This window comes from Triticum aestivum, chromosome 7B, assembly GCF_018294505.1.
Source record: "Triticum aestivum cultivar Chinese Spring chromosome 7B, IWGSC CS RefSeq v2.1, whole genome shotgun sequence".
NCBI lineage: Eukaryota > Viridiplantae > Streptophyta > Magnoliopsida > Poales > Poaceae > Triticum > Triticum aestivum.
The window spans coordinates 313,110,498-313,124,022 of NC_057813.1; positions in this window are offsets into that span (position 1 = coordinate 313,110,498).

Consider the following 13,525-nt stretch of genomic DNA (forward strand, 5'->3'; position numbering starts at 1 on the left):
GACACGGCTCCAAGGAATTGTTGCACAAAACCAAAGTAGTTGCCCGGCTTAGGCCCCTTTGGCCAAAGATGGTCTATCACAGACTGCATTGCAAGTCCAGACAGCCTGTGGAGCTCCGCCATAGCAGCTACCTTCTCATTCAGTGGCAGCGGGCGAGTGGGAGCATTAAACTGCGACCAGAAAAGCTTCTCCACTTCTTCATCGCCTTGACCCTCGAAGAACTTGACAGCGTCACCTGTACTATTCGCCAAGTCCGCATATGCGTCCGCAGGACTCATGTGACCCGCCAAGGGAGCATACTTCGGATCCAAGAACTTCGTCCGCAGTAAGTATGAGCCCCCAGCCACGATTTTGTCAGCTTGTTGGAGCTCCTCCCGCATACTTCGGATCTCGGTCCGCATCTCCTTGGCGGCATTACGTGCCTTATTCTCCTTTTCAAGGAGTGCGTACCAGTCGGCGGTATTTTTTAACTCTTCATCCATTTCGACTATCTTTTCCTCACTTCGGCGACGAGCAGCATGTTCGGCTCTCAACTCTTCGTCCGCCTTTAGGGAAACCGCATTGCTAGCCCGAGCTTGTTCCTTGGCTTGAGCAAGTTCCGCCCTCAGGGCCTCCACGGCAGCAGCACCATCTGCAGTGCCAATGCATTCCATTAATAGTATGCCTCTTTGGCATTTTCCTATACATTATAATAAAAACGAAGCACATACACTGGGACTCCTCAAGCCGTTTATTCACCAGCACGATATCGGCATCCATGGATCCGATTGGCCTCCTTAGCTTGGCAACTTCAACAGACTGGTCGGCTGCCAGATCCTTGTATACCTGCGCACATGTACGACGCAGCCATTAGTATATGATCCCCCGTTTGCCGCCTATGGCGGGCAACCAGAGTCTCAGGGGCTACTATCTACAGGGAGCACACCTAGCGCGTGCTTGATAACCAAAAAGTTGTGCATTTTTCACTACATACCTCAAAGCCTTTGAGCGGGCTTGTAAATGCCTCATTCAAGCCGCTGGTAGCGGATGAAATCTTCGTGAGCACCGTGCTCATTAAAGAGCGGTGCTCCTCCGAGAGCGCGGCTCGCTCCAGACAGCCCGTCAGTATGTCCGGCCGGACACTAAACTGCGTCGGACCCTTCTCATTGCCCCCCATGGGAGCCAGATGCTCCGGGCTTAGGGCGGGTGACGTACTAGCCTCCGGCTTCGGTATATCCGGACTCCTCTGTGACGACACCTCCGTGTCGTCCGCCTCATGAGGCGGAGAGTGGGGTGGGGTTTCACTCTCCATCATCTCTAGACGAAAGTCCCCTGAAGACGAACTCTGTTGAGAAGAGCAGCTCACCGGACTACAAAAAACGAAGTCCTTGTTATGGATCTCAGAGTAACATCTCACCTTCGAATAAATGAATGACTTACGGCTCGTTGGAGGGCTGGCCCGTTGGTGGGCATGGCATGGTGAGGGCGCCCGTCGCGGCAGAGCCCCTTGGTGATGTTTTCTTCCCTTGTTTGGGCGCCTCCGCCTCCAAATCTTCGGAGGTGGCCCTCTTCTTCCCGCGTGGGGGGGAGGCTTTGACCTTCCCTTCCCAACTATCCTCCATAGGAGGGTTAGCAATTTCCCCGGTCTGGATGCGCAGCGCATGAAGTTTAGCTTCACTGCCCTTTCCTTCCCTTTTCCCTGAAGGGATTTTGCTGAGCGCCCGGTCCAGCATCTTCGCAATGGTGGGACCAGGCGAGCCTTCAGGAAGTGGTGCCGGACACCTGATTCTCTTCGCCTTGTCAAGCCATGCCTGGCTGCGGAGGGAATGTTAGAATAATAATCATGATAAATATAAATAAAGAGTCCAACTTTAAGGTTACTTACTTGGGCATCTAGGCGATTGCAGCTTAGGCCCGCATTCTCAGTGGTGTCCGGACACTTTGCTTGTGGTACAGAGAATAATTTACACATTCCTTCAAGCGTCAGGCCGAAGAAGTACTTAATAGTCCGCGGACCCTCCGGATTAAACTCCCACATGCGGAGAGGCCGGCGTTTGCATGGCAATATCCACCGGACTAGCATTACTTGAATTATGCTGACAAGATTTATGTCCCTCCTAATAAGCTCCCGGATGCGACTCTGCAGTTCTGGTACATCGCCAGCAGGCCCATAACTCCGTCCCACATCGGTCCAAGACGCCAACTGTGATGGAGGGCCTGAGCGGAACTCAGTGACAGCTACCCGCTTTGTGCCTCTGGGAGCGGTGACATAGAACCATCTCCGTTGCCATACGTTGAACACTTCCAGAAAAGAACCCTCTGGCCATGGGGCATCGGTGTTCCTGCTTATTATGGCGCCTCCGCACTCCGCATGTTGCCCCTCGATCATCTTTGGCTTCACATTGAAGATCTTTAGCCATAAGCCGAAGTGTGGGTTGACGTGGAGAAACGCCTCGCACACGATAATGAAAGACGAGATATGGAGGATGGCGTCTGGAGCTAGATCATGGAAATCCAAGCCATAATAGAACATGAGCCCCCTCACAAAGGGGTCGAGGGTGAGGCCTAGGCCTCGAAGGAAGTGAGGAGTGAACACGACGCTCTCATTGGGCTCCGGCGTGGGGATGATTTGCCCCGGAGCAGGAAGCCTGTGCTGGATATCAGCAGTCAGGTATCCAACCTCCCTCAGCTTCGCAATATCCTCCTCCTGAATCGAGGAGGCCACCCACTGGCCTGCTGCATTGGATCCGGACATACTGGAGGATCTAGGGTGTTGGAGCTTAGGTTTTGAGCGATGGAGCTTGAGGTGCGAGAAGGAGCAGGAGAGGTGGAAACAAGGCTTAGGCCTTAACCCCTTTATAAAAGGGATGAATACCAAGAGTCCTCAGCGTGACCGCTTGAGACTTATCTAAAAAGAAACACAGGATTATACCAACAGTCGCCGTGGGGTCGCATATGCCCATATTGATGAAAGATCCCGTATTAAGAGGGACACGATCTCTGCTTTGGCAGGAGGTGCCGATAAAACTGCCTCGCAACGCGAGTCGAGATGGAGCAGGAAACGCTGGTTCGTGTTGCACCAGGTCACGATGCAAGGGCACGACGTACGAAGATTGCCAGCAGAACGGATTTATGCTAAGGGTGCGTGAAGATCATCTTGCAGATCCGGACACAACCTACGTGTTCGATAATCACCTTGGAGTATTCGGAGGAGGAACCCGCCTTGGAATGCCGAAGACAAGACTGCGCGTCGGACTCATCGTCATTGAAGCCTGGTTCAGGGGCTACTAAGGGAGTTCTGGATAAGGGGGTATCCGGACAGCCGGACTATATACATCGTCCGGACTATAGAACCGTCAAGATACAAGACTCAAGACTTCGGCTCGTGTCCGGATGGGACTCTCCTTTGCGTGGAAGACAAGCTTGGTGATCCGGATATTATGTTTCCTTCCTTGTAAACCGACTCCATGTAAACCCTTGCTCTCCGGTGTCTATATAAACCAGAGAGCATGTTCCTTAGAAGGCCGATCACAATTACAATCATACCATCATAGGCTAGCTCTTAGGGTCTAGCCTCTACGATCTCATGGTAGATCTAACCTTGTATTCCACATATCTTCAATATTAATCAAGCAGGAAGTAGGGTTTTACCTCCATTGAGAGGGCCTCAACCTGGGTAAACATTGTGTCCCTTGCTTCCTGTTACCATCAGCCTAAGACGCATAGATCGGGACCCCCTACCCGAGATCCGCCGGTTTTGACACCGACAGTGGCCACTTCCCACCAAGAGAGCCTACAGACGACACCCATCCTATGACGTGTCAACCAAGCAGGCGTGGAGCTGGCAAGGTAGCCTGGCAAGCCTTGTCGGGCAACCAACGACGTGACGGTAAGTGGTACATTAAAGGCACACTGTCAGCCTGCAGAGTTAGGTATGATAGCACTATTTGCTATCATATCAGTGTCGAATGTCTAATTTGCCACTGTGGTGACCCCTTAACCTATAAAAGGAGGCCCATGGAAATAGTTCCAAAGGTTGGAAAGTTATATCACTCGCACCCCCCTACACGTGTAGTCGTTGTTGCCCTGAGGCAACCCCTGTCGGGCAAGTGTATTACACATCACTATCACATTTCCACTATCCATCCACCAAAGCAGGAGTAGGGTTTTACGCCGCATAGCGGCCCAAACCTAGGTAAAACTACCCGTGTGATCTCTGTCATGATACCCCACATTGGCCTTCTCTTTGTGCAAGGCGACTCCCCCTGCCGAACCAGCAAGGGGCCATCCTGGTCACATAGGTAGCCGTGGTTTCCCGTGACATCTTTTGCGCGCCAGGTAGGGGGGTTGCTTATGCGAACCTGAAGACGTAAGCAGCGCGTCACCTTCATTGCCATCTGCATCTTCAACAGCGCCATCGACCATGGCACCCAAGAAAAAACCAACTTCTTTGGCTCATCCACCTGCATCGAAGGCTCCGCCATCCGTGACATCCAACGCTGCGGGAGGCACAGAGACGCGCAGGGATGCGAATGCTACTCTGGACGTGGTCGGAGCAGGCAGCTCCACCACCATTTCCCCCGCAGCCGAGCAAGATTAGGACATGCCAGAGGAGAAGAGCACCAGCAACACCTCGACGGCCGCACTCCGCTCGCCGACGGGCACAGCCACAATGATGGCGCTTGGTCTGGGGCGAACCGACACCTCCGGCCATCCCTGCCGTAGGCGCGATCGACTTCATCATCATCTATGCCAAGCACAGCCTCAGAGGCCATGGCGCGGGCTCAGCTGCTGCTAAGGTTTCCACCGGTGGCCGATAAGATGGACGAATGACGTGCCACCATGCAAATCCTGCTCGGTTTCATCGAAGAAGAGGGCTCGCGATGGGCTGGCCCGCCGTGACCTCCTTAAACGACGGCGATGACCCATGCTGCTGCCATACGGAGGGAGCCGTCCCCATGGTGCAGTCCCCGCAATGGCAGCCAGCACGGGTGCGACCAAATCAAGACCCCGATGACGTCTCAATGGCCTCCTCAAATCCCCGAGTACGTCCAGGCCAACGACGAACCCCGGAAGATAGGCGGAGAGGAGACGTCTGCATCGTCGAGCAGCACCACGGCGACCTCCTCCGAGCCAACAAGTGCGACAACCCCGACATCGACGAGCCCGCGCTAGGTGTTGGCGGGTCCCTGCCTTTCAAGGTTGGTTGCCCTGCCTTCACCCGTGAGCTGAAGCAAGTCCGTTGGCCGTCTGTTCGCACGTTCAAGCCAGAGATACCTGAGAAGTACGACGGAATGCTAAACTCGGTAGAGTTCCTGAGCATCTACACCATCTTTGTTCAGGCTGCCGGGGGAAGGGGGGGAAGGTGTTCGCCAAATACTTCGCATTGGCCCTCAAGTCCAAAGTGAGGTGTTGGCTGATGCACCTACCGGAGAACTCTATTTCGTCATGGGCAGACATGTGCCACGAGTTCATCGGTGCTTTCCCAGCAATCTGCAACTTCTCTAGTGGAAGGACGGAGAGACCCTCCGTAAGTATTTACAGAGATTCAGCAAAGTTCATAGAAATATTCCAAATATCCATCCATCAGCCGTGATAGCTGCCTTCCAGTCCAATGTGTGCAACTCCGGATCCGTTCCAAGATGAACGTGTGGTTGCCCAAGACTATGAAGGAGCTGTACACCCTAGTGGATAAGTGTGCTCGGAAGGAAGGAAGTTGCCCGGAGAGGAAGATTGCATCATTGTTGATTCAGAGGATGACGATGAGTCCACCAGTCAGAAGAAGGGCAAGAAGCGCAGTATGAAGTGGAGAGATAAGGTAGTATTGACTGTCAAAGGGTTAGGCACCCCAAGTACCGGCAAGATCGCCAAGGCTGAGGCTCCCGGCAAGGTGGTTGTCGTGTGCACTGATTGCTGGGAAGCTGCGGCTGCCGAGAAGGCTCGAAAGGGCGATGGGCCGTACTAAAAGATCCATCAGACCAAAGGCCATGACCTTCAAGAATGCTATCAGGTTGAGCAACTAGTTAAGAGACAGAAAGCAGAGTATGAGAAGCATGATAAGGAAAAGGGTCAGAATGTCGCTGGCGGTAAGGGCCGAGGTGATGAAGCAAATTGCCTCGGCAAACCCTTTTGAAGTAAAGGAAAACCCTCCAGGGACCAAGAGAAGGAAGCCTTTGATGATGAGAGTGATAGAGGGGATGAAGAGGAAACCAGTGAGAAAGAGTTTCAGAAGGCCACTGACGCCCTGTGCGTTGACGGGGGTGCATCTCTGCACACCTCCCACCGCCAGCTCAAGCAGTGGGCACGGGAAGTCAATGTCGTGGAACCAGCACCAGAGGCCCGGAAGCCGCTCTAATGGTCTCGTACACCCATCATCTTTGATGAGGAGGATCACCCTTGCCGTACCACTGTGGTAGGGTGCCTGCCATTATTGGTTTCTCCAACAATTCGCAACCTCAAGGTCACGAAGATGCTGGTGGACGGCGGGGCCGGGCTAAATCTGATTACCCCTGCAGTTATCAGTAAGCTCCAGATAGCAGAGGAAGAGCTAGCGGTTACCAGCACATTTCAGGGAGTTAATCCCGGTAGAAGTCATCCTAAGGGAAAGATCACGTTGCTAGTAACATTTGGGGGAGAATTGAACTACCGGACTGAGAAGATTGTGTTTGACGTAGTTGATCTCCCCCTGCCGTATAATGGGATCCTTGGACACCCAGCCTTGGCTAAATTCATGGCTGCATCCCACTATGCCTACAACACCTTGAACATGCCTGGGCCACTAGGAGTCCTCACCATCCCATGAGATGAGAAAGATGCCATCATTTGTGTGTACAAGATGTACCGAGACGTGGTCGCGATAGAGGGAGCAACGGCAGTAGTTCCCGCCAAGGAAAGCAAAGGAAAGAAGAGGGATTGTAGGACCTCCAGCAATGAGTCCGGGAAGCGTCCCCCCAGTGAGTGCATGACACCCGTTGACGACGTGCCGGAGTGTTCCAACATCAAGAGATCCAAGGTTGTTGCTCCACAAGTGAAAAAGGTCCCGGCAGGGCTAGCTAGATTTGATGGTAGTTTCACTATCAGTGCCACCCTCGATGACAAATAGGAAAGCGCGCTCGTTGCCTTCCTACGGGAAAATATCGATGTGTTTGCATGGCAACCATCTCGTATCCCTGGTGTTCCCAGGGAGGTAATCGAGCATCACCTTGCTATCTGCCCACATGCCCAACCTGTTAAGCAGAAAGTCCGGAAGCAGGCCTTGGAGAGGCAACAGTTTATTGCAGAAGAGATCAAGAAGCTTGAGGCAACTGGTTTGGTCAAAGGAGTGATACAACCCACTTGGCTAGCAGACCCAACGGTAGTCTGGAAGGCAAATGAGAAGTGGAGGTTGTGCATTGATTTCACAGATCTCAACAAGGCTTGCCCGGAGGACACGTTTCCCATGCCGCGTATTGATCAGATTGTGGATTCCACTTCAGGCTATGATTTGCTCTCATATCTTGATGCCTATTATCGATATCACCAGATCTTCATGTCCAAAGAAGATGAGGAGAATATGTTGTTCATCACTCCATGTGGTACGTATTGCTTTGTCCGCATGCCATTCAGATTGAAGAACGCTGGGTCCACCTTTGCAAGGGCAGTCCAGATTGGTTTTGAACCTCAGCTGCATAGAAACATTGAAGCGTATTTGGATGATATCATGGTCAAAACCAAGGACAGAGCAACCCTTATTCAGGATTTGGAAGAGACATTTGCAAACCTACGCAAGCTCAACTTGAGGCTCAACCCAGAGAGATGTGTATTTGGTGTTCCCTCCGGCAAGTTGCTTAGATACTTTGTGTCCCACAGGGGGATCGAAGCTAACCCCGACAAGATCAAGGCCATTGAGAAGATCCAAGCGCCAAAGACAGTTAAAGATGTGAGGTGCCTGATGGGGTATGTTGCCATGCTAAGCAGGTTCATCTCCAAGTCTACCGAGCGTGCCCTGCCGTTCGTCAAGATTTTGAAGAAGGCAGGTCCTATGAAGTGGACTCCTGAAGCAGATGCAGCATTGCATGAGCTAAAGGCCTACCCGTCTTCGGTGCCTACCCTGGTTGCACCCAAACCCTAGGAGCTGTTGTTGCTATACTTGGCAGCCACCAAACAAGTGGTCAGTGCGGCCTTGGTAGCGCAGCGAGAAGTGAATGAGGAAGAGAGTGAATAGAGGCCGGCAGAGTCAGCTAAGGATTCAGACAACAGTGGGCACGACAACGAGGACAACCCCAAGGACATGGCAAGGAAAAAATTGGTGCAGCGTCTAGTGTACTTCATCAACTCCTTGTTACAGGGGGCTAGATCGAGGTACTCTAGCATGCAAAAGTTGATTTTTGGTCTTATCATGGCCTCAAGGAAACTGCACCACTACTTCCAAGCCCATGAGATCACGGTTGTTACTCGTTTCCCGTTGCAACGGATACTCCGAAACCCAGAGGCCACCGGCGGGATAGTGGAATGGACTTTGGAGCTATCCGGCTTTGGTTTGAAGTTTCAGAGTACATCGACTGTCTAAAGCAGGGCATTGGCAGAGTTTATTGTGGAATGGACGCCAACCCCTAATGAGGAAGTGACAGAGACAGTTATCCCTGACAAAGAATCACCCCAAGAATGGATTATGTATTTTGATGGTGGTTTTTCCTTGCAAGATGCAGGGGATGGCATGCTGCTTTTCACCCCCTCCGGGGAGCACTTGAGGTAGGTCATCCAAATGCATTTTGCCCGGGAAGAAGAAACCAACAATATAACAGAGTATGAAGGGCTCTAGGCCGGGCTCAGGATTACAACAGAAATTAAGAAGCTGATCATTCGAGGAGATTCACAGCTGGTGGTGAGACAAGTCAACAAGGATTATCAAAGTCCATTTATGGAGGCATATATTGAGGAAGCGAGAAGATTGGAGGAGCACTTTGACGGATTGCAAACAGAACACGTACCCTGCGCGAAAAACAACATAGCTGATCATCTATCAAAGTGTGTTGCGTAGAAGCTTCCTATGGGACGAGGAACTTTTGTTCTCCGTCTTACTTAGTCCTAAGTATCCCAAGAAACAATGGCCAGAAAGAGGACAAAGTTGGACCCGGAAAGCCTCTCCTGGTAGAGCCGTCCGCTCCCTGCAGAGACCCTTCCGGAAACAACTCCCTGCAGCCTGACGGACCACCCCCTCCATCCGGTCCCATGGACCTGCGACGAGGATGGTGCTCCCGTGGCAGAGGAGGTGCCGCTAGTTCTCATTGCCGAGCGACAAGCTCCAACTTGGGCAAGGCACATTGTCCACTTCCTCCAAACCGGAGAGCTTCTCGGCGACCAAGATGAAGCTGAAAAAGTAGCCCGGAGGGCCAGCATGTATCAGTTTGTCGATGACACTCTGTACAGAAGGAGGTCCAACAGTGTGAAATTGAAGTGTGTCTACTGGGAAGAAGGAACTGCTAGCTGAGATACACAAAGGAATGTGTGGCTCCCACATTGGATCAAGGGCGTTAGTTGGGAAAGCATTCCGACAAGGATTCTATTGGCCCACAGCCCTCCAAGATGAGATCGAGCTAGTCAGTAAGTGTGAAGCCTGCCAGTTCCATTCCAAGAAAACCCACCTGCATGCCCAAGCACTTCAAACAATCCCTCTATCATGGCCATTTTTGATAGGGGGGCTCGATATCCTCTGCCCCTTCCCCCGAGCAATCGGGGGCTTTGAATTTTTGTTCGTCGCCATCGACAAGTTTAGAAAGTGGCCAGAAGTGACTGCCATGAGAAAGGTGACTGCTCAGTCAGCTATCAAGTTATTGAAAGATCTGGTGTATCGTTTTGGAGTTCCGGCAAGGATCATCACCGACAGCACCCAGTTCACGAGTCGCGCCTTCATGCAATATGTTCATGCCCTCGAATGCAAGATCTCATTCTCCTCTGTGGCACCCCCCAAAGCAATGGACAAGCTGAGAGGGCGAACACTGAAATGCTACGTGGAGTCAAGACAAGAACCTTTGACGCTGCAGAAGCACGGCAGGCGGTGGATCGAGGAGCTGCCGGTGGTTCTCTAGTCCCTCAAAACGACACCAATCCGAGCCACCGAGCAGACTCCCTTCTCCATAGTCTATGGGGCAGAAGCAGTTATCCCCACAGAACTCATTTACGAGTCGCCTCGAGTACTTGCTTTTGATGAAGTCATGCAAGATCAGCACCGGCATGACAACACTGTGCTACTCGAGGAGAACCGTCTCTGGGCTGCTACGCGTGTTGCATGCAATCAGCAAGCCCTGCGTCGCTATCATAGCCACATGGTTCATGCCCGGTGTTTTGAGGAAGGTGACCTTGTCCTTAGGCGCGTTCAGTCTGCCAAGGTACACACAAGTTGTCACCAAAGTGGGAAGGCCCTTACCAGGTAGTACGAGTCACCGGACCCAGCACAGTCCGTCTGGAGATCGGAGATGGCACTCTGTTGCAAAACTCATGGAGTATTGAGCATCTCTGCAAGTTCTACCCGTAAGGCGCGAGGCTGTCAGGCCCGGCAGCCACCCATTTGTACATGCCTTACCTCAGCTGCATGTAATTGCTTGTACAAAGCCGGGGCGATGACCCCGTGCAAGAGAAAATAAAGAATTGTTGTAGGGGCCCCAACCTAGATTGCATGCATGCATGAGCTTCCAGATCACTGAATAAGTATTTCATGAGCATCTGCATGTGCATATAGATAGGATATCATCCTGCATTCATTCTCGCCTGCATGGAGCTGCACGTTCTTGCCATGAATGTGGCTTCGACAAGGAGTTGGGAAGATTGCCCGGCACTGCGATCTCCGGCAAGCCAAACAGATAAGTTCTGCCTCTTGTCCATTCATGTTCTGTAAGCTATAACTTAAGCATTAGAAAACTTACCGCCTCTTCTTAGACTTAGGTGCTTCCATCCCTGACTCGAACGCTGCTTCGATTAGGATGGTCGCAGTGGCCTTTGGTAAAAGGAAGTTGGTGCGGGGTGGTACCTTTGTCTGTAACCCGGCAGATGTGGCTCTCCGGCAGACAAAAAAGGTTCCGGCAAGATAGCCTACCGGGAAAAATTTGTTTACTTACACTAAAGAGGTATCTCACCAATGCAAGGACATGTACATGCACGGGTTCCTGGCAAGGTTTATCTTTTTCATTAACATGCTGATACAAGTACAAGCATTACAGAACACAAGCATGGACACGAGAGATTACATTATTTGAATTAAAATTTGGCAAATGCCTACAGATTTAAGAATTTTTTACTATAAATAGTAGGGTAAAACCCCACTGCAACTTTATTAATTAATAAAGGGCAATCTAGGAATAGTAGTTTTAAGGGCTTGAGGTAAGCCCTAGAGTAGGAAAGAAAAAGAAAAAGAAAAGGACATCAAGAGAAATCTAAGAAAAAGTCTACAACAGGAAAAGAAAAAAGAAAAAAGAAAAAGAAAGAAAGAAACAAAAAAGATTACAAAAGGTTATCCAACCAGGCAGAGAATTGCCTCTCATGCTTCTGTTTTATTCTATATTTCAGCAGCTTTAGCTCCTCCAGATAGATGAATTTCCAGCCCTAGAAAGAGGGTGTTATATTCTCAAATATCTTGTTATTTCTGGTTATCCAGATGTCCCATGATCCTAGAATGATGATCTCCATAAAGAATGGACAATACAGTTTATCCTTCAGATCTTGAAAAGCTTCTAGTACTGACAAGTTTGGAGTTCTTGTAGGGAAAATATAATCCCAGCATTGCCTTGCAAAAGAACATCCCCAAAAAATATGATGTAATGTTTCTTCCTGCTGACAATCTCTTACAGCACAGTTGTATGCTTCTAATACAAAGTTCTTTCTCCTAAGCAGGTTCCTGGTGTTAACTCTATCACGCAGTAGTTTCCAAAAGAAAACCTTGTGTTTTGGCTGACAGGAACACTTCCACATCCAATTGAAATGGGGTGGGGCATGCTTGTCTCCAATCAGCACTTTGTAAGCCTTGATGGATGAGTAGAATTCATTTCCCTATATGTAACTTCAAGTGTCCAGAGAGTTTATATACTCAGATTGCCTCAGAGAGATGCATAAATCTTCCATTTGTAGAAATTCCTCATAGGCTTCTATTGTGAGTGGTAGATAAAACAAGTCCTGAAGGTATTCAATGTTGACTACTATTTGCACATTTATTTGTGGGTTTTTGAAAAATGAATGAAGGTGGTGGTATTTATGCTTGAGAATGGATAGGTGCCATAGATCATCCTAGAACAATGCTGACTTACCATCTCCCACATTACATCTAGCAATTGCTTTGTACTGCTCAATGAGAGCCAGGTTTGATTTCCACCAGAAAGCGCCAATCACATTATCTCCAGATGCTACAGATTTAAGATTGAAAAAGATAAGTGCCCTGTAAACTCCTCTCCATGTTCCTTCTCCCCCCGGGATACACGGAGAGAAGAAGAGAGGCAGGAGCAGCACCCAAGAAGGAGCCCACACTGATCTCATCGAGGCCTGCCGGATGCAAGGCCTGGCAAGATCAGGAGTGGCGAGGCTGCGAAGGAGGAGGGCGACCGGAGTAGCCCGGCGACGCCTTTGGTCACCACCGCTAGGGCCCGCTAGAAGCCCCAGCTGAAGCGAAAATGGAGTCCTCCACCAAAGCTCAGCTGGAAGACTGCTGGAGGAGGCGAAGGCACTAAGAGAACGGCAACCTCCCCGGAAACCAGGAGGCCAGTGATGACGGTGTCGGGGAGGAAGGGAGGAACGAGAAGACGTGGCAACAGGACGCCAGGATGAGACGAACACGTTGATGCAGTTGTACTTCATCCTGACAGCCTGCCTCCCGCCTTCTCCGTCTTCTGTGGCTTATCTTCATCAACACCTCGCTAGGGAAGTGCCCGCCCCGCAGTCCGACACCCCCTCCGAAGAGACGGCGGAAGGCCAAGGCGTGCCTCTCGTCGACATCAACCCTAGTTCCAACGAGAGGGGCCGTACTGGGATTTCCAACGGTACCGAGCCCTCCACCTTGGGCTTGGACCAAGATCACTCCCCAAGTGCTAACACCATCAGTCGGCATCATCAACCCGAAGGTAAAGCCTGGTGGCCAGCCCCAGTCTCTCCCTTCCGGCATATTCAAGATGGAGCAAGACAAAGAAGAAGGAAAATGCGGATAGATGCCTCCACTCCTCCCATGCTCTTCCTTTTATAGGCGAGTGGGGGGCTGGGGGGCTGGATCCGCAACGGTCGACCATCGCCCTCCTCCACCAATTCAAGGAAACCGGGCCCTTGCCATTATACTCTCCCGCGCCACACACCTCCATTACCAACCCTGCGTGATGCATGCGGCATACTGGGCTAAGGATAAGGGCGTGGTGGGAAGAGTGAATTGGCAGTTTCTACCCCATGCATTAAAGTCATTCACGAGCCATTACTGGAGCGACCCCGCCGCTATTGGTTTTGCACGACGCGCGGGGAAACCGAAAACTTGCACAAAATGAAGTTTATGAAGAAGCAAAGAAGATCTCAAAAGACCAGCCTCTTCAGCAGCACTGTC